Source organism: Tamandua tetradactyla, chromosome 6, assembly GCF_023851605.1.
Source record: "Tamandua tetradactyla isolate mTamTet1 chromosome 6, mTamTet1.pri, whole genome shotgun sequence".
NCBI classification, from domain to species: Eukaryota; Metazoa; Chordata; class Mammalia; order Pilosa; family Myrmecophagidae; genus Tamandua; species Tamandua tetradactyla.
The window spans coordinates 36,526,383-36,548,903 of NC_135332.1; the positions used below are offsets into that span (position 1 = coordinate 36,526,383).

General features: G+C 37.5%; 1 long non-coding RNA gene across 2 annotated transcripts in view; it reads left to right on the plus strand.

Annotated features, from left to right (window-relative positions):
- Positions 1–22,084, plus strand: part of LOC143685956 (uncharacterized) — a 65,297-nt gene extending 43,213 nt beyond the window's left edge. The window contains exons 3-4 of one of the 2 annotated variants that reach the window (XR_013176821.1): positions 9,642–9,685; positions 21,236–22,084. This is a non-coding gene — a long non-coding RNA (uncharacterized LOC143685956). The remainder of the gene's footprint in view (positions 1–9,641; positions 9,686–21,235) is intronic. The other variant, XR_013176822.1, reaches the window with a different exon arrangement.
- Positions 22,085–22,521: the final 437 nt, after the last annotated feature.

Here is a 22,521-nt window from a genome sequence, read left to right on the forward strand (position 1 = left end):
CATGACTGAATTTCACCAATGGAATGTGAGCAGCAGTGAAGGGTGCCGTTCTGGGATAAAGGTTTTAAGAGATGGATGTGCCCCCTCCATCCTCCATGTTTCCTGCTACACTAGCTGCATGAAGGTGATGATGAGGTTTTATGGGATGGCAGAGTCACAATATGAATGAAACCTGGGCCACTGAATCACTGCCTAGAGAACTGCCTATGGAGCAGAACATCTCCTTAAGTCTGTTACATGAGCAAGGAAAAAAAGAAAAGAAAAGAAAAGAATTGAAGGGGTCTATTTGTTACCGCAGTGTAGCTTTCCTGATTGTTTCACTCTACCAATTGTCATGACATCTGCCAAAGGGGGTCAGAACACTCTCAGCCCTGCCAGTACTCAATCAAGCTTATTTATTGTGGAGTATCAATTTAAAGCATCTCTCACTCACCAATTAACAGCCACTAAGCAGCTACTCTATCATATATGGTAGCATAATGCTATAGTGTTTGTTCCATCAATCTTGACTTACCAACTATTGTGCCACAAAATTTATTTTAAGTAAAATGAAAGAAAATGGAGAACAGTACTTTTTATAGTTTTGGGGAATAGAGATATCCCATCTTCCCTAAACTGAAAACTCCCTGATCCAGGCAGACCACGTTCTAAGGCTTCTGAATTTAGATTGTGCAAACAGCTACGAAAACTTTATCTTTACAGAACAATTTAGAATCCATAAGGCACTGAAAGAGTCAAGATACAGTATTTCTTGTTACTTTACTCAGTGGCTCAAACATCCATCCAAATCTTTGAAAATATCTGGAGGATGACAGTTTCAGACATTCCTTAGGCTGGAGGGAAACACAATTCTGGCCAGTGAAAGGATCTCTTTCTCTTGCCTTCCCCTCTCTTTTCCCTTTTTCATTCATTCTTCAAACATTGTTTGTGCAGCACCTATTTGATACCAATAGCTGCAGCCCATTAGGCATTTCTGTGCATGTCACCCCATTTAATCTTCTACCTTTGCAGTACTCAAAAGTAGCAGTCTTTTCTAAGTCCGGGTCCCTGGTTACAGGCAGGTAAGAAACTTGGGAAGGAGGGCTGGCTTCCTGTCTCCCTCTCGTTCTCCTTCCTTCCTTTCTTCTTTTCACCTGGCAATTAGTTTTCTGGCTGGGAGACAAATTCTGGCTTGACTTATATTCTTTCCTGGCCCAGCCAGCTGCAGTCAGCCTCCCCAGCAGTAGAGGGCATCAGGAGACCACAACCTGTGTAAGGCTAAGGCTTATGGTCCAATTTTCCTTCCCATCAGAAGCAGAAAATGGACCAGTGGTTTTTTGGATGATAATAGAGTTTCTCATTTTCCATTTCTTTATATTATCAGTGACATTCTTTTGACAATAACTGAAAAAATAAACTATTTTTTTCCCATATGACCACTCACAGTTTGTACCTATCTCATTTCTCTCCCCTCTTCACATTCTCAATCTCCTTCTCCATTTCCAGGAACTGTTTTTCCCTATAATGCACTTGCTGGAATTATGTGTGGGAAATGTCAAAATCCACACATAGCAATACACTGTAGGGGCCATCTCTCTACTCACCTCAACTGGCTGGCCCTCAGCACACTTACGTGGATTTTATTGAAAGCCTGAAAAGAAAACATTTAGGAAGAAAATATTTCCTGAATCTCATAGTGAACCCAAAAACTATCTTTTGCATGATTTTTAGTGTAAAGTCAAGAAGTTGACAATCCAGTACCTCCTTGCCCCAGTGACCAAAGCATGTGGCATCTACTAATGCTACTTCCAATGTCATGAAACACTGGGAGGCTAGCATCACATGGGAAAAAATACACAAACATCTCGGTGAGTGAGAGGGTGCCTCTCTGTGAGGAGTACAACACTATTCTTATCTTACTTTGGTCTCATAAATGATGGACTAGAGTTTGACCAGATATTAGTCCCATTTGTAATCACAACTTAATTGTTTTTATTTATTTGTTGGGAGCAATATAAGCTACTGATTTTGGAAAACCTTGGAATTGACAATGGAAATGGTTATTCATTGTGGGGTATATTCAAAAGGGTCAGGCTTAAAGTGAGAAGAAAGCCTCAGGTCTGCCACTTAAACCCTTCTACCTTAGACCACTTGGATAATCTCTCTGTGCCTCGGGTTACTCATTTATAAAATGAGGTGATCATTTGTGCCCTAGAGAAAGAGATATAGTCAGGAATAAATTGGTTTTAGTCGGTTATTCTGGTTTTAATTGGTTATTCAAATGTAGGCTATGTAATCATAATCATAGTTACAACAGCTAGATGTTTTACTTTTGTGGTTGGGGTGTCTTTGAAATGAATGTTTTCATTAGTTGTTCCCCGGATGCTTCAGGCTCCCAGGGAAGAAGATATTTATCTTATCAAGGACATGCCACAGCTATGGAATATTTCACACATTACCCCTCTGTTTCCGGTGAGAAAATCCCATGCACACGTAAATTAGGGGCAGTGGTGGGGTTTTGCAGGAGTGGACTGTGATCCCACTGTATTTACTTACATTATTTAGGCTTTTTTACTGCTAAGAACATGAGAGGAAGAGAAAGGGAAAACTGTGTGTGTTGATTACCTGGGGCTGCTATGGAAAATTCAGAGCTCAAAGCTGCTAGAGCCAGAAATAACATTTTTCTCTTGGTGGAGATTCTGAGGTTTACTCAGAATCATTGACCCCTGTGCACATGGTGTAATTACCAAGTGTTTTATATTTAGTCAAGATACAATGTTTCCTAAAAGTCAGAGAATATTACAGAAACCAAGATCATCTTGTGCAATTCACTAAGTATACAAACAGGCCCAGAGCCCAAGGACAGGCGAGCCCTTTGGATCTTGTTTTTCTCCATTTCTGGCTCTTTCCCCCCACAGCTACTCTATCCTCCACAGCTACTCTATTGTCTACTGGAGTAAGCGGTCAGGAAAGTAGTATTTTCTTTCTAAGTTTAGTGTGAAGAGGAAGGTAGGCAATTCGAATAAAGAATACATGCTTTTTTTCTTCTTGAAGAGAAATGCCTTATATGACATTTTACCAAGAGAGGGCGCCCTCTGAGCAGGAATTTTCCCTTCTAGATCATTCGACACTTAGAAACAAATAGGCCAGCCCTAAGTAAGTCACTGGAAATGGGAGATACCAACATAGGTTTGAAAACCTTGTGGCTAGTCTCAGATAGCATTTGATTAGTAGGAGTAGCAGAGACCATGCTCTACCCGCCTTGTCCCAGAAGAAAAATAACTGTTCCCTCACAATTCTGCATCTCCACATGTGTGTGCTTCATGTGTGTGCCCCTGCTAGCCTCTCTCTGAAATGCCTTTTCCTTTCTTCTTTCTCCAGAAAACTCCTAGCCATTGGCCAGATACCTGAATACTTGAGTACTTGTATACTACTTGAATGCTCCACATACTTCCTGTGTGACCTTGGGCAAGTTGGATAGCCTCTCTGGGTTTTAATCGCCTCATTTGTACTTGGAGGGAATACCTCTGTATGTTTGCTCTGGGTCTTTCTAGCACTATTGAAAATTTAAAATTGTATGAAGAACTCAAAAATGTTGATATTTTTTCTGAGGGGGGAAAAAGGAAGCATTGGACTAAACTATCTTTTTCAGGTTCCATTGACTATGCCACAGAAGAGATGGCCATGCACAAATGTTGAAAAGCAGAATATCATTTTAAAAACAGGAAAAGTTGGCTGGTTTTGAAAATAATCAGCTGAATTTTGCCCAACAACTCATAACTAATTCGTTGTTTGATAAAATATTTAAACCCAACTTTTCTTCTGGAATAAGTTGCCCATGTAGACACAGTCCAGCAATAGCAGATAAGTCTTCCACTGGATATGATGTTGGCAGGGTTGCTGAGCCATCTGAGACTGTTTCAAACGTCACTTGTAAAAGATGCCTAGAGCTGAGCCCTCCCCCAATACCCAAGCAAGGGAAGGGAAACAAAATGAGAAAGTTTGAGCTAAAAACAACAAAGCTTTACAAATCCACCACAAGGATCTCTAAACACCGCTGAGATCTGGCAAAAGGTCATCTGGAAGGACTGCATGTAATGATGATAGGAACATGCAACTTGGCTTTTTCAGAGATTGCTTAAGGCAGTAAAGGGCAGGGCAGGGAGGCAATGAGGATTGCCAAATTGATTCATCTCAGGACTTTGAAAACAGAGCTGTTCTACAAACTCAGAAGGAGTCCCTGGAGTCAGCTTTACCCCTCTCTTTGTCATTTACAGACCAGGCCCTAGGATCCTCTTTTGGCAACCACACTCTCCGAGGAGGCAGAAGGTTTTCTGTTTAGCAATTGGGATGGGCATCTCAGAGGTTGTAGAGCTAATTAATGCAGATGGCTCCAGGAGGCAGTTAAAAATGCAGGAAAGCAGAAAGAATTGCTTAGACTAAAACTCCCCAATTAGGAATTGTCCAAGAATTCTTTTTAAAGTGAAATCCCTTCACCCCACACCTTAGGAAAATTTAACATCAGATTCTGGCTGTCAGGCAGAGGGAATAAAACAAAGGTATCCTAATTGCGCCTGGCCAGTAATAATGATAGAATTTCCCTGCTCCTTCCCTGGTCATAACCACAGATTAGACTTTCTGATTTTCAGATTCCATGCTCATTTCCTTCTAACCCACCCTTCTAAAGCAATGTGTCCTTTAAATCACTCCTGTCTTTCAAAAACCTTATTGGATCTCTGTAGCTTATAAAGTCGGAAATCTCAATTTTACAAGGACCTTCACATTCCCACACTGCCTGCCCCTTCCTTTTCTCCTGCTGATTTCCCTCCATGTCCAAGCTTCTTATTGTACCCAGTTCATGTGATGTTTGATCACAGGTTTGAGCCCTTGCCTTCCAGTTCCTTCTGCTTTGGAATGCCCTTTCTGTCCTGTTGCTTTGGGGAATTCCCACAAATTACCTCCACAAAGTCTTCAAACCTCTGTTGAAATGATCACCTTCTTTTGAAGTCCTTGCACTTCTCCACCCCAGGGTTCTTTGATAACCCCTTATATTGTCTTAGCTTTGTGTATACATAAACCTCTCATTTCTCTTTGCCTAGCTTTAAAGTGTGACCATTTATTATTCATCTCTGTATCAGTCATAGGACTGATGAACAATAAATGTTTGTGGAATACATAAATTCCTCGGTTCTTAAGTTTTGGCCTTAATGTTATTATATATTGACTGGCATACTGAGACAAATGCCAAAGCACACAAAAAAATTAAATTACTTGTTTTTCCTTTGAAATTCAACTCTTACCTTCTTTACTTTGAATGGACTACTTTTTCCTGACTGCACACTATCAGTCACCCTTTTAAGTAAACATGGAGTTGTAATAGACACAATTGTTTAAGAAATGGAATGTAACCATAATAATAAACTCCGAGGACACAATAGTCTGGAAGGGATCAAGCAGTAGCTAAACAAACTAGACAATGGCTAGATAAAGTTAGAGAGGATGAGATAACATTCATAGGGATATTTACCATCATTTGGAAGAGGTATTTCTCCATTATGTAGGAATAGATCATTCATACGTAAAGCAAGCATCAATCAGCTGCATTGGTTCTCCAAGTTCCCTTATTTACTGGGGTCAACCTCGATTTAAAACCTAACTGCTGTGGGAAATCTCCTCACAAGGGTTTTGGTGAAGTTGCACGTCTTTGTCAGTCCATGCTGCAGCATGCTTATAAATGCACTTAGTGTCAGCTCTTATTTTCTATTTCTTCTTTAATGAAGCTTTGCAGTAACTGAAGGGAACACAGCATAGCACTAGACAGGCAGCAACTGGGAAATGAATGCTAGACATCATTGCCCTAAAATTTCCTGCCACGGGGAGTATCTTACTGGTTACCTGCAGGGTTGGACTTCTTTCTTGTAGCCCATTTCTTCTGCTTATATCTTATCTTCTTGCATGGGTTGCCCACCAAAACTCAAAGTTCTTTGCACTTAAATGTGCAGAGCATTCACTTCTCTTTTACTTTTCCATATCCTTCCAGGCTATGCCCTAGGAGGGGATGAAGTGTGTTTTCACAATGAGTTTTGTCAAAGGGTGTTTTTTGTAAATGAAAAGCATTTCCTCAGATCTGATGTTACTCTGCAAATGTGCAGAATAGACCACCGTCTGCTCTTGACCTGAATAGCCATTTTCTTCAAGTTAGCCATGGAAACAAGGGAAAAATCTCAAAGCCCAGAGTGTCTCACCTGGAAGTGATTTTAGAACTCAAATATACAGGATGCACCTATATGTTTTCCTTTTTCTTTTCCTTCCGTCTATGCATTTTCAACAGTGTACCCTCCAGATATATACTTCAGATGCGTAAACACTCTCTGGTAAGCTATGTTTTAAGTATAAACGTTGGCCATGATCCCAAAAGGAGACAGGCACAACCCATAGGCTTAATTTTAGCCTTATTCTTCCTTACTCAAAATTGTTTTAAATCATCCCAGTTTGAGAATTTACTTTTAGTGGAATTGAACTTGACTTTCTCGAAGTGCTGAGGCAGGCTAGACCAGGGACCTGAGAGGGGAGAGAAGATACCATGAAGAAGCCCTTGAGCTAGGTCAGGAGAGCCTGTCTTGCACAGACAACCTGCCTGGGGCCACCCATTTCTGCAAAACACGGGGCAGCAGCCAACCTGCCCAAGTATACCATGTACCACCAGGCTCCACCCTGGAGAGAAGGGAGGGCGGGAGAAGGAGCCCTAAACAAGGAGGGGGCAGGGGGAATAAGGAAAGCTAAACACTAAAGGCAGATTGCCCCACGGTGCCGGGGCTCCTCACCCCTCTTTTTTTTGAGAAAGTGCCCCATGTCCTTCTCAAATGCATACTAAGTAAACTTTCTACCTGTTTACTCGATCTCTTGCTGTGCCCTTGAATTCTTTCTTGCAGCATGGCCAAGACCCTAGGAACCCAGTCTGGCAAGAGTACCCTTACTAATTATATTCAGCTGTGATTACAATTTCAAATTTGGCCAACAAACCTCTGGGAATTTATATTTGGCAGCAGTCAGATGTAATAGCAACTAGCTAGCCTATTTTAAAAAAATCTCAGGAATAATAAAAACAACAAAAGTAGTTGTCATCTATTGCATATTCCTGTGTGCCAGGCACTCTTCTAAGCACTTTAGGGATGATAACTGCCCTACAACAACCCTATGAGGTAAGAATAATTAGCATTCCCATTGTACAGATGAAGAAACAGAGGCACTAATGATTTGTCCAGGGAAGGGAGGCCTTAGCACATGGTCTATTAGGCTACATTCAGCCTACAGGACTCATGACGAATTTTCTTTATTACTCATTGTCAAATGAAATGGAGAAACTAGGATCCACAGAAGCAAAGAGAGTTGGAGAGTCATGACTGGGACTCACTTCAGCTGACCCCCATTCTGGTGTTCTTGGTATTCTAGTACCTGCTTCTCATCTTAAGGGCTCTGGAGTTGTTTTTACTCTTTTGCAGAAGGACATGTGTGTTTTGTGGCAATCTGGAGTGAGTCAGTCAATGAATGGCAGCCACAGTAGTCTAGTGAATTTTGATTTGTCTGTTATTAGGAATATTTTGTCATCATTTTCAGAAAATAATTAATATATTTTAACCTGTGCATGATTCAGGAATGCAGCTGGACATTATAATAAAAACTTCTGTTGCTGTAACCATGTGTTTAGTCTTTCAAGTAAAATATTTAATTCTAATTATAAAATCAAGTTTAAGCTGAATAGAATAGAGACTGGCACAGAAAATAAGATAAAAATTTACCATCTTTTAGTTGTCTGCGGCTCTCTGATGCCAAGCCATTTCACTGTCTGGTCAAACTACAATTAATTCAGAAAAAAAAAGGAGAAAAAAACCTAAAAAAATTGTCTCATTATGGTTTTAAATTCAGTTAAAAAAAGGTCAATTTAACAGCAGCAAACTTTTTTTTGTTGTCAAGAACAGAAATCAGTTTGAGTTCATCTAAGCAAGAACAGATAATTTAAATTAATTAATAATAAATTAATATAAATTAAATTATAATTTAATATAACATAGGAGGGTGACCAGGGAGTCAATGGCAGGAATGCAGCTGAAACATAAAAGGGACTAGAAATGGAAAGTCATCAGAAGCCCAGAAGACAACCTTTCTCTATATTTTGTCTTCACTTCTCTCTGCAAATCCTTTTCATTTTGCTCTCTTTGCAAATCAGCTATCTCTGCTGCTAATCTGTTTGGAAGACAATGGATATATAAGGGTTCCCAAGTTTATATGGCTTCCATATATGTGAACCCAAATGGGGATTTCAATCTCTCAGTCCCAAATGTAAATTCCCACAGAGGGACTCTCATTGGCCCAATATGGGTTCGATGCTCGACCACCGTTTAATCAGCTGAGTGTGAGGTAGCAATGTCATGTAAGTAAAACATGGCTTCCAGAGTTCTGTCCCTGGGACCCAGGAGATCAGAATAGCAAGTTATTTTCGGAGGGAATTGTCAGCTAGGCAGACACCACAAAGGCCTCTTCTATTACCATGTAAAGTAGTTCTCTGTGTGAATTAGGCCTTAGAAATTCAAAGGCTTTGTCGACTCCAAGGACAGTGTCTCTTCTATCCTGTAAGGCACATTTTTAGACTAGGTTGTTTGAGTATGTAATTAGGGCAACCAATTTAAAAATAAAAATGCTAATTTGAGCCTGCTGTAAGCCAAATAATATAATGGATCCCAAAGCAAAATGGAAGTGTTTTGGGTCATTCTTGACATCACACCCTTAATTTGTCCGGGTAATTGAGATCCATCCAAGCTTTTCATCTTGCTGAATATGTTTAAGAGTCAGTTTAAATTAGACTACCACATTTCCTGCTGTTAATGGATTATCAGATCCTTAAAGACTGTATGGTTTTCAAATGTCGGCATATAATTATGTATATCAATCTGCGGGAGCCAAGTGTAGAGAAAGAGGCAATTCTTGTAGTGTTCCCAATGTATCTTTGGCATTCTCTCAAGACCTGAAAGGTACTGAGAAACCAGTCACTCCCGTGCCCTTGTTTCACAAATGGGGAATGAAGCACGGATGGGGCAATGACTACTCCATAGTTAAATGAACGACAGACCCAGGACTAAAATCCTCAATTCTAATTTTCTTTTTATTATGTTATTATGTACCACCATTAGTAGTAGGATTCAGAAAACAGGACAGCACTGCTAGATAGATATATTTTCAATCACAATTATTTCTAGATTACCTTTCCCCCCAAATCTTGATTTTACTTATTCAGTATAATTTTTTTTTGGGGGGGGCGCACGTGCGGGGGGACTTGAATATAAATGTTTTGGTTAATTTTCTGGCTAATTCAACTCACCTGGAGCAATAACTCATCAGTACAGATGCTAAAATAGTAGAGAGAAATGTTTTTTGCTGTTTTTATTATTTTAGTAGAGAACTAGGTTTAAAATTTCTTAATTGCAAAAGAAAATTAAATTTTCTTAATTACAAACCACATGCTTTGTAATTTGGAGTACATTTGCTCTCCACCGTAAATTGTTAACAAATCTGTAAGAACAAACTTCCATAATTCTAACTTTTTTGTTAGAACTATGAACATACATGCTCTGCAATGCCTTTTATCTTTGTTTTCTTGACTCTAGGAAGGAGAACTCCAGGAAGATCTGGACTTACAAGTTAAAATCTGGTAATAGATTTATAGATTCATGGTATTCTTTAAATCTCTCTTCTTTTATTGTTCACAATAAACAAAGAAGAAAAATGACTAAAAAGATTTTACTGACCCTAAGATGGCTGTGCTAAAATCCAATATACCTTCTCGGTTCCAAATAATTTGGGAAATGAAGCATGATGATAAACAGGAAATTGGAAAATAAAAGTCAGTGAAATGTACCAACCCTTTGGTCAGTTAGTTTGGAATTAAAGTTCTGAATTTCTGGATTGCAATTTGCCAGAGTTTTTAATATATATTGTATTAATTTGCTTTTTCAATTTGACAAGATAACTTATTTTATTCTCTTATGGACCTTTATTTTAAATTTTGAGATCAACTTCCAAAAAAATAAAAGGAAGGGCTTGTTGGGCACAGTAAACTCTTAGGTGACTATAATTATTTAAAATTTTAATTAAAACTATTGTTTCAGTTTGCTAAAGCTGCCAAATGTAATATGCCATAATGGATTGGCTTTTAAAAAAGGGATTTATTTAAGTTACAAGTTACAATTCAAAGGCTGCGAAAATGTCCAAATTAAGGCACCAAAAAAGAGGATAGGAATGCAGTGGCATATAGGTTCTTCTGTCATATGGGAAGGCACATGGCAAGATCTGCTGTCCTCTCCCAGCTTCTGATTTCAAATGGCTCTCTCAGCTTCTGGCATCTCCTGGGGGTGGGGCGGGGGGGGGCATGGATGAGTGGGATCTTTCTGCATCTCCAAACATCTGTGTCCTGGTTCCATCTCTCTGCTCTCTGTGTAGGCTCTTCAACCATCAATGCTTTCTCCAAAATGTCTCCCTCTTAAAGAACTCCAGTAAGCCGGTTAAGACCCACCTTGAATGGGCGGGGTCATATCCATGGAAACAACCTAATTAAAAGTTCCCACCCAACAACAGCTCTGCCCCCACAAGATTGGATTAGAAGAATAGGGCTTTTCTGGGGTTCATAACAGTATCAAATCAGCACAACTACTGTTTTCAATATTATCAAAGAAAAAGAGACATAATTGTAAAAAATCAAAATGACTACAGGACTTTTGCTCCCCAACATTGAATTCTGATTCCTAGAAGCAGAAACTTACAACTCTTGGATAATTCTCCTTTCTCTCCATATTTCTAAATATGCTAAAACTATTGATTTTTTCAGTTTTTGACATTATTTTGTCTATTTTGACTTTCTGCAAAAGCTTTTTCCAGCCCCATCCTTTTGAGCTGCAGACATGGCAATATTTGCATGGATATAATATTAACACTGAAAATTGGTTTATCAAAAAATCGTGATGTTGGGAAAGTGAGAATAGCAGAAATGTGTGTTTGTATGTAAGTGAGGAATATTAGCATACATAGATCTAGATCCTTTTCTTGCATGGTCAATGGATAAGATAATATCCAAAATTTAAAAAATTGGTAAAGATCCAGTGTCTAAAAAAAAGAAAAGAATAGGGCTGGTGGGCAGACTGTTCCTTGGTGAATATTTTTTAATTACTTTTTTTTATTAAAGAAATACATAGTCTTATGCTTCTTTTTTGAAAAACCTTTTGTTTATCCCACGATTAATATTGCCTAAATGTTTTATGTGCCTATTTTTCTACTAATTCCTCCCAATACTCTCTGCTGGATTTGTGTATCTCCTCTCAGTACAGTCAAGCATTTTAGATAATCTGCGTGTTCTATTTTTTTCTTGGAGTCACCCATTTTGGAACTTTCTATCTTCTTGTTCCAGTCTTGATAAGTCTTTGGGCTTGATAATGAGCTAGCATCCTGGAATGCCCCTTTACCATCATCCTGGCAATTTCCTTCTTCATCTTGTATAGAATTCTGTTTTCCTGGGTCATCTTTCTTGGGCTACATTCTCATTTTGTAGGGTACATGTACTCTAGTCACTTAAGAAAGTACGCTTGACAAATTTTTTTTTTTTAACCTGGGCAGACACCGGGAATCGAACCCCGGTCCTCTGGCATGGCAGGCGAGCATTCTTGCCTGCTGAGCCACCGTGGCCCGCCTGACAAAATTCTTGAAACAATATTTTGGATTTCTGAAAACTTTTTTCCTTTTTCCTACTCTCCTACATGATTAACAGGGTTTGTGTGTGTGTGTTTAGAATTCTATGTAGCAACTGGTTATTCCTCTGAAGTTTGAAGATATGGCTTCCTTGTCTTAGGGTTTCAGGTATCCCTACAGAGAAGCCTAAATTTACTATAATTTACAATCTTTTACATACAATCTATTTTCCTTCTAAATTTGAATTTTACAATTATATGTGTTAATGGGGGTCTTTTTAAATTCACTGTCCTAGATACTCAGTGCAATATTTTCCCCTGGAGACTTATATCCTGAGCGGCAGAACATTTTTCTTGAGTTATTTTTCCGATCAACTTTTATCCTCCAAGATAATTTGAACTTCTTCAGGTGGAGAAGGGTTGTTGACTTCATTTTGGGAGATAGGGATGGACCTGGCTGATTTTCTGGGAGAATTCCCAAAGTCCTGGGCTCTCGGTTTCTCCAAGAAGAATCTTCTGATCTCCTGCCTGGGCATTATGAGTCTAGCTGCAGATGTTAGGGAGTCAAGTGAAAGAAGAGTGCCCAAAACAGAAACTCACTTAAATTTCTCCAGACAATGAACTTCCTGCTTTTGCTGAAGTGAAGGTCAGTTAGTGAATTGGTTCATCCTGTCCTTTTAAGAAATCTGGTATCACAATTTTCTGAACCTCTCTAGGGTTCTGTAGAATGAGTTGCTGACATCTGGTTGGCTTTCCTTTCTGCAGCCTAGATTTTATCAGATCTGTTAAATCAATCACAATGTATCCTCTTTTCAAGTTCCAATATTTTGTCAACATTTTTTATATATATCTTCTCTTTATTCTTGCGTGTTTATATAATTTTAATATATATCGATTCAATTTAATTCCCTTCCTTTTTGGAATTTTTTTGTTTGGAGGGAACAGAGATAAATGTATATATGTTCCTGCACCATGTTTACTTGGAGGTTGGCAAATATCCTTTGGGAGAATCAGGATTTGACCCTCATACACTCACTACTTAACTCAACTCTTTTGCTTTTGACTTAAAAAATTATTTCACACGCAGGGGACCCGAATTCAATTGCCGGCCCATGCACTTCCCCTAAGCCCCGCCCCCCCCAAATCAACATATCGTGCTGCAATAATGGGACAGTCACATGGAAAAACAATGAAATGTGATGCACACACACACACCCATACACCACACACACACAAAATTATTTCATCAGGCTAGTCTCTGATGTTAAACTCCCAACGTAATATCAAAATTGATAAAAGCACTGTACTAATCCTATTTCTGATTAGAATTATGATTTCTTTTTCTTTTCCTTAAATAGGTCATAATCACAAAAGATGCAAAATCAGAAGAAAGAGATAATGCATTGGAAGAGAGAATCAAGAATTAAAATAAAAATAATAAAATTAAGTAAAAATTAAATTAAAGGTCTGCACATTTAAGAAAACAATCTTATTAAATACAAAATTCTAAATTGGTGTTCAAGAAGTCTATATGAGCATAGGATGGTGTTGACTTACCTTTGATAGCTGTATGTATTAGTCCTATCTTGCTAGCTGTTAATGTAGAAACAAATTAAGAGCTTAAAAGCTAAATATGAGACACATTTTGTCAGTGATGCTAAGAAAGCAAATATGTTTATAGGTTACATCCTATAAATATTTAACTTAAATTAAAAGAGATAAGGCTATACCTAAAAGTTCTGTATTTATTTCTGAACACTCTATTTTTAAAGGGAGATTGATAAACTGAAATGTGTCCAAGTAAGAGTGGTCCGGATGGCGAGACTTTCCGGAAGCATGTTCCATGAGGCATGGATTAATGTCCTACAGACAATTAGCCTAGAGAAGAGATAATATGATAGTCCTAAAATATTTGAAGGGCTGTCAAGTCAAAGGGAGAGCAGATTAGTTCTCTCTCATTCTGAAGGTCAAAACTATGACTCACCTAACAATTAGTTTTAACAGGAGAGCTCCCTGTTAGTGAGAGGAACTAGAAGACCAAAAATTCTTGGGAATACTCTTGAAGAGATTGCTATTTGAGGTGGGACTTTGAATTAGACACTTAAGTCAACTGTCAGCAACCTTTCAATGACTAGCTTGTTGGCAAAGTGCCTTTGAAATTACTTTTGGCTTCATGTGACTTGGCTCAAACTGTAAAACATATAATTGCTCTATCCCCAACAGACTCCTTGCAATCACCTTGAATACATGAATGATATGGATGACTTTAGATCTGTCGACCTACCTGGATTTCTAAAATGAGTCCTGCCATACAGACCTCCCTCATCACATTCTTGATTCTCAGCCTCTTCCTCCTTTTACTTTATGCCATTCTACCGAATTTTTTGCTTTTCCACCTTTATTAAGTTAAAATTAACATACAATAAACCACATATATAATGCATAATGTGACAAATTTTGATATATATGTATACATGTAGTGGGTTATTTTTTTTATCAAATTTAACAATCTCTGATTTTTAATTGGGATGTTTAGACCATTTATATTTAATGGGATTATTGTTTATGTTGGGTTCAAATCTACCATCTTGCTAATTGTTTTGTATCTGTACCATCCATACTTTGTTACTTTTTCACATTTTTCCTCTTTCTTTTGGATTAATTATGTATTTTTAAAATTCCATTTTGCTTGTTAGCTATGTCCTTTTCTTTGTGATTGTTTTAGTGCTTATAGTATACATCTTTAAGTTATCACAGTCTACTTTCAAGTAATATTATGTTACCTCATTTATAGTATAAGAACATAATGATAATATAATTCTATTCTCCCTCTCCTGAATTTTATGATATTTTTGCCATATATTTTATTCTATCTATGTTAAAAATCCCACACTGCATTTTTATGATTTTTGTTTAAAATTGTCTTTTGGTAATTAATATGATATTTTTCTAAGAATGAAAAAATCTTTATTTCATATTTGTTTCTGAAAAGCATTTTCTCTGAGTAAAAAATTCTAAGTTGACTGCTTTTTTTCTTTCAGTATTTTAAAAGTGTTGCTTCAGTGTATTCTAGTTTACAATGTTCCTGAAGAAAAGTCTGCTGTTATTTTTATTTATTCCATTGTATATAATTGTCCTTTTTTCTTCTGGTTGCTTTTAAGATTTTCTCATTGTCACTGGATGTAATTATTTTTATTCTGATGTACTATGGTGTACTTTTGAATCTTTTATTATTATTTTTTTAATGGTTCACTATATTATCGTATAGCTGTGATTTATCATCACAATTGACTTTGTTTTCTTTTTTGTGAAAAACAAATATATACAAAATATGGTGTACTTTTTCATTGGTTGAAGTTTGTTGAGATTCTTGGATCTGTGGGTTTGCATCTTTGATCATATTTGGAAATTTCTCCAATTATTTTTCCATTTATTCTTCTCTTTCCTCTATCCTGTCTTTCAGAAACTCCTAATGCTCTGTTTTTAATCTGTCTTGTGTGCGTGTGCACTTTATTTTGGATAGTTTCTATTGCAAAGCCTTCAAGTTCACTAATATTTTATTTTGGAGAGTCTAATCTGTTATTAATCCCATCCAATATATTTTTTAATCTCAGACATTATAGCTTTCATCCTTACAAGATCAATTTGGATCTTTTGAAAAATACCTCCCACATATCACTTTAATGTGGTTAGTCTTTCCTCTACTTTCTTGGACATATGGTATATAGTAATAACAATAACTTCTAATGTCCTTGTCTACTAATTTTATCATCTTTGCCTTTTCTGGCTCTATTTATACTGATTACTTTTTCTTCTTAGTATGAGTTGTATTTTCCTGTTTCTTTGCATGTCTGTTAATTTTGATTCAATGCCAGACATTGCAAAATTATTAGATGGAGGATATTTTTATATTCCAATAAATATTCCATTAGTTCTGAGATGCAGTTATATTACTTGCAAATAATTTGATTTTTTTGAGGCTTGTTTTAAGCTTTTTTAAAAAGCAGGACTGGAGCAGCCTTTGATCTAGGGCTAAATTTTCCCCACTACTGAGGTAATACATTTCTAAATACCTAATGGACCATGAATTACAAGATTTTCCACTCTGACTGGTGGAAACAAAAACTATTCTTGAATATGTGAGGGCCAGCAATTGCTGCCTCTGCTCGTTTTGGGTAGTCTTTCCACATCCCTTTGTAGTTTTCTCATATGCATGTGCTGGTCAATTTTCAGGTGAAAAATTGAGAGGGAATCCAAACATTTCTGGAGTTCTCTCTTGGCAGATATCTTCTCTCCAGTGATCTGTTCTGCAAATTCTACCCAACTTCCCCTGTCCAGATACCCAGGCCTGTCTCCTTGTGTTGTTGGCTGGAAATTCTGAGTAATCTGGGGAAATTTTTGGATTCACCTTGTCTGTTTTTCAGTGATCTCAGTCCTGAATTGCCCATTGTCCAGTGACTAAAAAACATTATTTTTTCACATATATATAAAAATATATATATTTGACTCATTTCTGTTGTTTAGTGTGGGAGAGTAAATCCAGCCTTGCTATTCCATCTTGGTCAGAAGTAAAATTCTGCTACTTCAGCTTTATGATAAAGCTTAAGTTTCTTGGCTTTAAAGCACTCAGTTCTGCTTTGGAATGTTCTCATAGGTTGCTCTACATGGCAGCATTATGCACCACTTCATCATTCCTAGTCTTATAAAAATCCTAATAGGGTTCTTATATTGAGCAATTGTAAAGTAGCCCTATTCCTTAAAAACAAATGTTTCTATTGGCTTCCTTCCTTCTACCCTTCCTTCTCTCCCACCTCCATTACCACACTGAATAAATATCTTAACAGTCAAACCTACTCAGCCAGACTGAGAACTTATTTGGGAATTGTACTACTCAGCGAGAACACAGTCCTCAACTACTGAAACAACAAATCAAGTCCATATTTATAACTCGTGAATGGAGAAACCCCACTTACATATGTCATGACTATCTATGTATATCAATATTAAGCCATTATCTACTGTAGACATTAAACACATCTTTTTCATTTTGGTGCACACATATTAACTTTATGGTGTCTTACGTCATTCTAACATTTTCTTTTGTGATATGGTCAAATATATCAAACTTTCACTTTATGCGTTTTGATTTTTATGCCTTCCCCTCCTGATGTCACAAAGATATTTTCCTTATTTTAGAATATTTTCTAAAAGTTTGAAAATGTTGCTTTTCAGCTTAAGCATTTTAATCCACATGGAATTCCTTTTGGTGTATGGACTGATGTAGGGATCTAGCCACTTTTATTTCTGAATGGGTAGCCAAGTGTACCGATACGTGGATCTATCCTTTTCCCACTGATTTATAATGCTGCCAACTCTCCATCTAAGTGTAAGCTGTAGATGTTGATTCATTGGTCTGTTTCTCTGACTCTATACAGCAGTGGTCTAATTGCCATGATTTAAAATGTCTCCGTACTTAGTAAGGCAAAATCCCCCTCCTTGCTCGTCTCCTTCACAACGTCCGTAGCTATTCTTGGCCCTTTATTTTTCTACATGAATTTCAGGACTATCCAGTCAAGCTCCATGAAAAGATCTTTGGATTAACATTTATGTGATATGTGTAATTTTCAATCCCTTCGTTGCAAACTTTCTGCGTCCTGTGTCTAGGTATGTCTCTCGTAAACAGCATCTGTTGGGACTTTTTAAAAACAGCACGAAGAGTTTCTATTTTCATTGGAAATTTGAATCTATTTACATTTATTTGATATAGTTGAACTTAAAAAATCATTTTACTTTGCACTTTCTATTTCTTTTCCTTTCCCTCCTTTTTTTCTTCTTTCCTTTTACTTTCCATTGAATCATGTGTGCTTTACTTCTTTCTTCTCCCCTCCGTAGAAGTTCTACGTTCCATTTCTATTCTTTTAGTAGTTACAGTTACACTTTTAACATGTAGACCTCAAAAAGTCAAAAACGTATCAATATCTTTAACATCTTCCTAAACAATACAAGAGTCTCAGTTTTCCTCCAATTTCTATTCTCTTTTTCATATTTTTGTTCATTATTTGAATTTATTTTTAATCTCTCCTCTCAAAATTGGTCAATATTCTTTTTATTTTTTTTATAACTAATGCTTTAGCCTTACTAACATGTTTGCCAATTCTTTTCTAATGTTTGTATCCTTATCTCCCTCTGAGTTTAAAATTCTTTTTTGCTAAACTAGATTCCTTAGAGGTAGTTTGAGTGAAGGTCTGTGAATAAGAAGTACTCAGTCTTCTGAATCTGAATCTGAAGATAAATGTCTATTTACTTGGCCATCATCCTTGAATGAGGGCATTAGCCATGTTTAGAAACCCTAGGTTGGCAAATATTTTTCCTTAGCTCCTTGAAGATATTGTTCTATTGCTTTCTGGCTATACTGTGGCTATCGTGAGTCTTCTCTAAATAATGGTCATTCCTTTGTGAGTAATCTGTCTTTTCTTTCTGGGAACTTTTGATGTTTTCTCTTTACCTTTAATCTTTTGCTACTTCATTACAATGTATCTAGGAGAAAGTTTATTTTTATTCATTCTTTTCAGTACTAAGAATGTTCCTTTAATTTGAAGATTTATATCATTCTTAAATACCGGCAAAACTATGATTCACCTTCTGTTTGAATATTGTGTTTCCTCTCATTTGCTCTGTTCTCTTAGAATTCCTGTTAGGTGGTTCTGTCTCAGTCTACTCTCTATTCTCTTAACTTTACCTTCATATTTTCAGTGCTGATGTCTTGGGATGTATTTCAGGTGTCTTCATTAACTTAATTTCTAATTCTTCAGGTCCGTTTCCAAATTCATCATTTAGTTCCTCAGCTGTGGATACTGTACTTTTGACCCACCCATTATTTATTTACTTATAAGCTTGTTTATTTCAATGGCTATGTTTTCATTTTGAGGTTTTTAAGTTTGGTTCAATAAGAAATCTAACTTTACTTTTAAAAAGTTTTAATAATGCCTCGTATTTTTTGTTTCATTCTCTCTTTGAATATTGAAAACATACTTATTTAAACATATTTTTTCATATTGCTCTGTTATCTTTGTTGCAAATTCCTTTCATTTGTCACATCTTCTGACTTTCCCTCATGTGGCTTGCTAATATTTCTTGAGCATCTACTGCATAATATGCTAAGCACTTCAGGGAAGAATAATCTTAACCAGACACAATACCTGCTCTTGAAGACTTTATAGTTTACTAAGAAAAAACAAATCTCTTATGATGTGGAAAGGTAGAAAATGAGAAGAAAACAGTGATATGTGTTTAGAAATGGAGAACTCACTTTTCATAAGATGCCTTGAAAAATACAGCAGTTGAAAAAGGGTAAGATGTGGCCATGTTGACTCAAGAGACTAGCAATACAGAAGAAAGAAGCAAGAATTTTAGGTGGCAGCCAGGGCAGGAGCAAAACAAGTGGAGGTTGGAAAGGCAAGGAACTTTTTGGAAAAGTTAAGTAGTCACTTTGGGCAGAGTATATGTGTGGAAGTACAGAGAGATAACAATGAGAAAATACAGTGGAAATTAAACTAGTATGAGTAATAATTATATCTAATCTTTGCTAGGCACTTATGTGTTCATTAGATCCCTGAAAATTTATCATCAACCTGTTATGACTGATATCATCACTTTCATGTTGCAAATGGAGAAACTAAAGTTAGAGAAATACCTTGTCTAAGGTCACCCGGAGAGTAAGTCTCAAACTGGTGAACTTGAGACTCTAGCACAAGTTTATCTAATAATACTAAAGCCAGTGTTCATATTAATGGAACTATCTTGTTACCCAGCAAAGACAACTATTGGTGCCAAATGGGCTCTGCTTCAGAGCTACAGTTTTGAACTGCTGGTGACATTTTCTTTCTCCACTGATTTATACTGGACTGATTTATGCTATTTCCCTGCAAACTTTCAGAGGACTATAGGGAAAGAGCCCTGATCTCAACTCAATAGAGAAAGAAAAGAGAAATGGAAGGTAAATCATGTAACTCTACTGAAAAGTTGTCTCATCTCCTCAAACTTAACTGTGTGAAGGTTGGGACTTCATATACTGCTACTAAAAGAATGGACTCATCCACTACTAGACTCCCATTGGGAGAGGGACAGGTGGGTCATTCCCTGAGACTCTGGACAATATATCAATTGGGCGCCTTCCAAGGGGTAACACTGTGCTGGGTTTTATACTGGGTTACTGATTTAGGGTAACTATGGAACCTGGTTTTCCTGGGAAGTTTTTTATTTATGCTTATTGACCTGGCATCGTTTTTGCTAGTATCTTTTTCACTCTGAAGTTGTAAGAGTCTGGATGATAAATTATATGGTTTTTCTCCTGAAGGTCAGAGCAACAAAAGGTGCAATTTTCAGTACCGTCACCTGGGATAAGATTTCCGCCTTAGAGGGAGCTGCAGTCAGGAGTCCAGAAAATTGGACATTTCCATCTCTGCTCCTTGAAAGCCTGAAAGAATAAATGATGCCTTAGGGAAGTGGCCTCTATCCATTAAATCAAAAGGCTGTAGGTGGCTCCAGAGACAATGACATCAGATGCTCTTCTTGGCATTGGAGGGGGTAGAAACTTAGGGTGGTAGAAGAGGAGAGGATGTCCTCATCTATGAAGTTAGCAATTTGGGGAATGGGAGGATATTGACTCAGAAGTTCAGTCTCAAGAGATCCTGTTGAAATAGAAGAGTGATGTCATGAGTCATGTGAAGAGAGACCCTCATTGTGCCCAGTAGATGGAAGGTTCTTTTCAGGAAATTTTTATGAAGTTCCCCTTCTTCTAGGAAAGAATGGACTCATGTTGAAAGAGTTATTTTTAACCAGTGAGGTTTCTTAGACCCCCCAAAATGTATATAAAACATCACTAGTGTCAACTTACCTTTTAACTTGGCATACTTCAATTGTAGATTATTTGGAGGACTTTATTTTCTCATGCAATTCATTCAGAAGGTATTTGTGGAGTACCCACAATATGCTGAGCCACTCTGCTCAGGGAGGAGGTGGTGAGATCCTAGACACTAGTGTAAGATAAAATGTTCTTTTTGTTCACAAAGTTTATTCTTACCATTCTTGAGGGCAAAACACAACAGACAACAACTTCAAATATAATGCGATGTGTTATTTAACAGAGTAATTCCCTAGGTATCAAGGTCCCGGGTATGTGATATTGGACTTTCCCTGTGAGATGGTGAGTGTTCTTGTGCCTTCACAATTCAGATTTCCAGCTGTCATGCATGTGGCCATTTCCTCTTCTCTCACCTCTGCCTTTGCTGCGTGGCTCCTTTGGCCCCGCGGCTCCTCTGAAATCCTGAGCTGTTTCTGAGTCACTGCCCAGAGCAGGACCATCTTGGTCATAGTTCTGTTTCCAGCATGCTTCATGCTCAAAGTTGTACACTGTGTGCTCAGCCTGGGCATTGTACATGGTCAACCAATAATTGCTGAAAGAGTAAATGAACATTTGTTTCCTAATTATGTCTTTTGTTATTGCTTCTCTGTTTGTTTTCCAGAAGCCACCATCCTGACCAGAGATGATGCTCTTCGACCCCGAACTGGGTAATAAATTGTCTGACCAGAGCTCCCTCTTGTTTTGTGAGCATCCAGCCAGGCAGCTCTTTATTTTACTCCCCCTTGTCAATAATAGTACATATGAGCTGTACCCCTAATCGCTTCTACCTTCAACCAACTCACTGTCCTCGGCTCAAGCTTATGTACCTTAACTCTCCTCCCTTAGGGGAATACCTTCTCATCTAAGAAAGAGAGAGACAATTCAGTAGAAGAGAGGGCAAAGGATGCTTTCCAGAAATTCATAAAAGAAAGACGAATACCATATTTGTAGAGGAATGTAAATTAAATAATATTGAGGCAAAAGCTAACATCATTAGTGACAGCACTATGATTGATGAAGAGATGGAGAAATAGTGCTTTTATACGTCACTTGCAGCATCTAATCTTGTACAACCATGTTGGAAAGCAGTTTAACAATATTTAGTAGAAATGAAGATGTGTATGTCCTGCAATCCCTTCACCCTTCACCCTAGAGAAGCCTCCAGGATGTGAGAAGGAGGCTCATTGCAGCTGTGTTCATAATGGTGAAAGACTAGAAACATCCCAATTGGCCATCAGCAAGGAAAGGACAGATAAACTGCTTATTCATATAATGGACAATTACTATACAGGAGTGAAAATGAATAAACCACATCTATATGAAGAGATATAAAAAGCATAATGTTAAGTGAAAGAAAAAAAAGAAACGCCAAGTGCCAAAAGCTGTTCAGTACAATACACTATTTGAGCAAATATTTTTAAACACCCCAAAAAATACCATACATTGTTTGTGGGAACATTTATATGTAATAAAAGTGCAAAACCATGCATGATATACAGTAGCTCTTGGATACTGGTTAATACTAGGGAGAGAGGGAGAGAGGGCAGAAAAGGGATGGATCTGGGCTTTAGCTGTCCTGAAAGCATTTTATTTCTCTGAGGGGGGGGGGGGGGGCGGGCAGCATGAAAGACCTGAGGCAAAAATGGCAACATGTTGACACCATTTATATCTTATTTAATTCTGTTAAATCTTGAAATGAGATCAGTGATATTGGTTTCTGTAGTTTTCTTAGTGCTTGCATTACATCATAACAAACATAAAACAAAATTCCTACCACTGCCTTCTAAGGAAGGTGGGTCTGTTAAAATGAGTGATCCATTGGGTGGTGTAACGGTGGCTTAGTGGCAGAGTTCTCACCTGCCATGCCAGCCCCGGGTTCGATTCCCAGTGCCTGCCCATGCAAAAAAA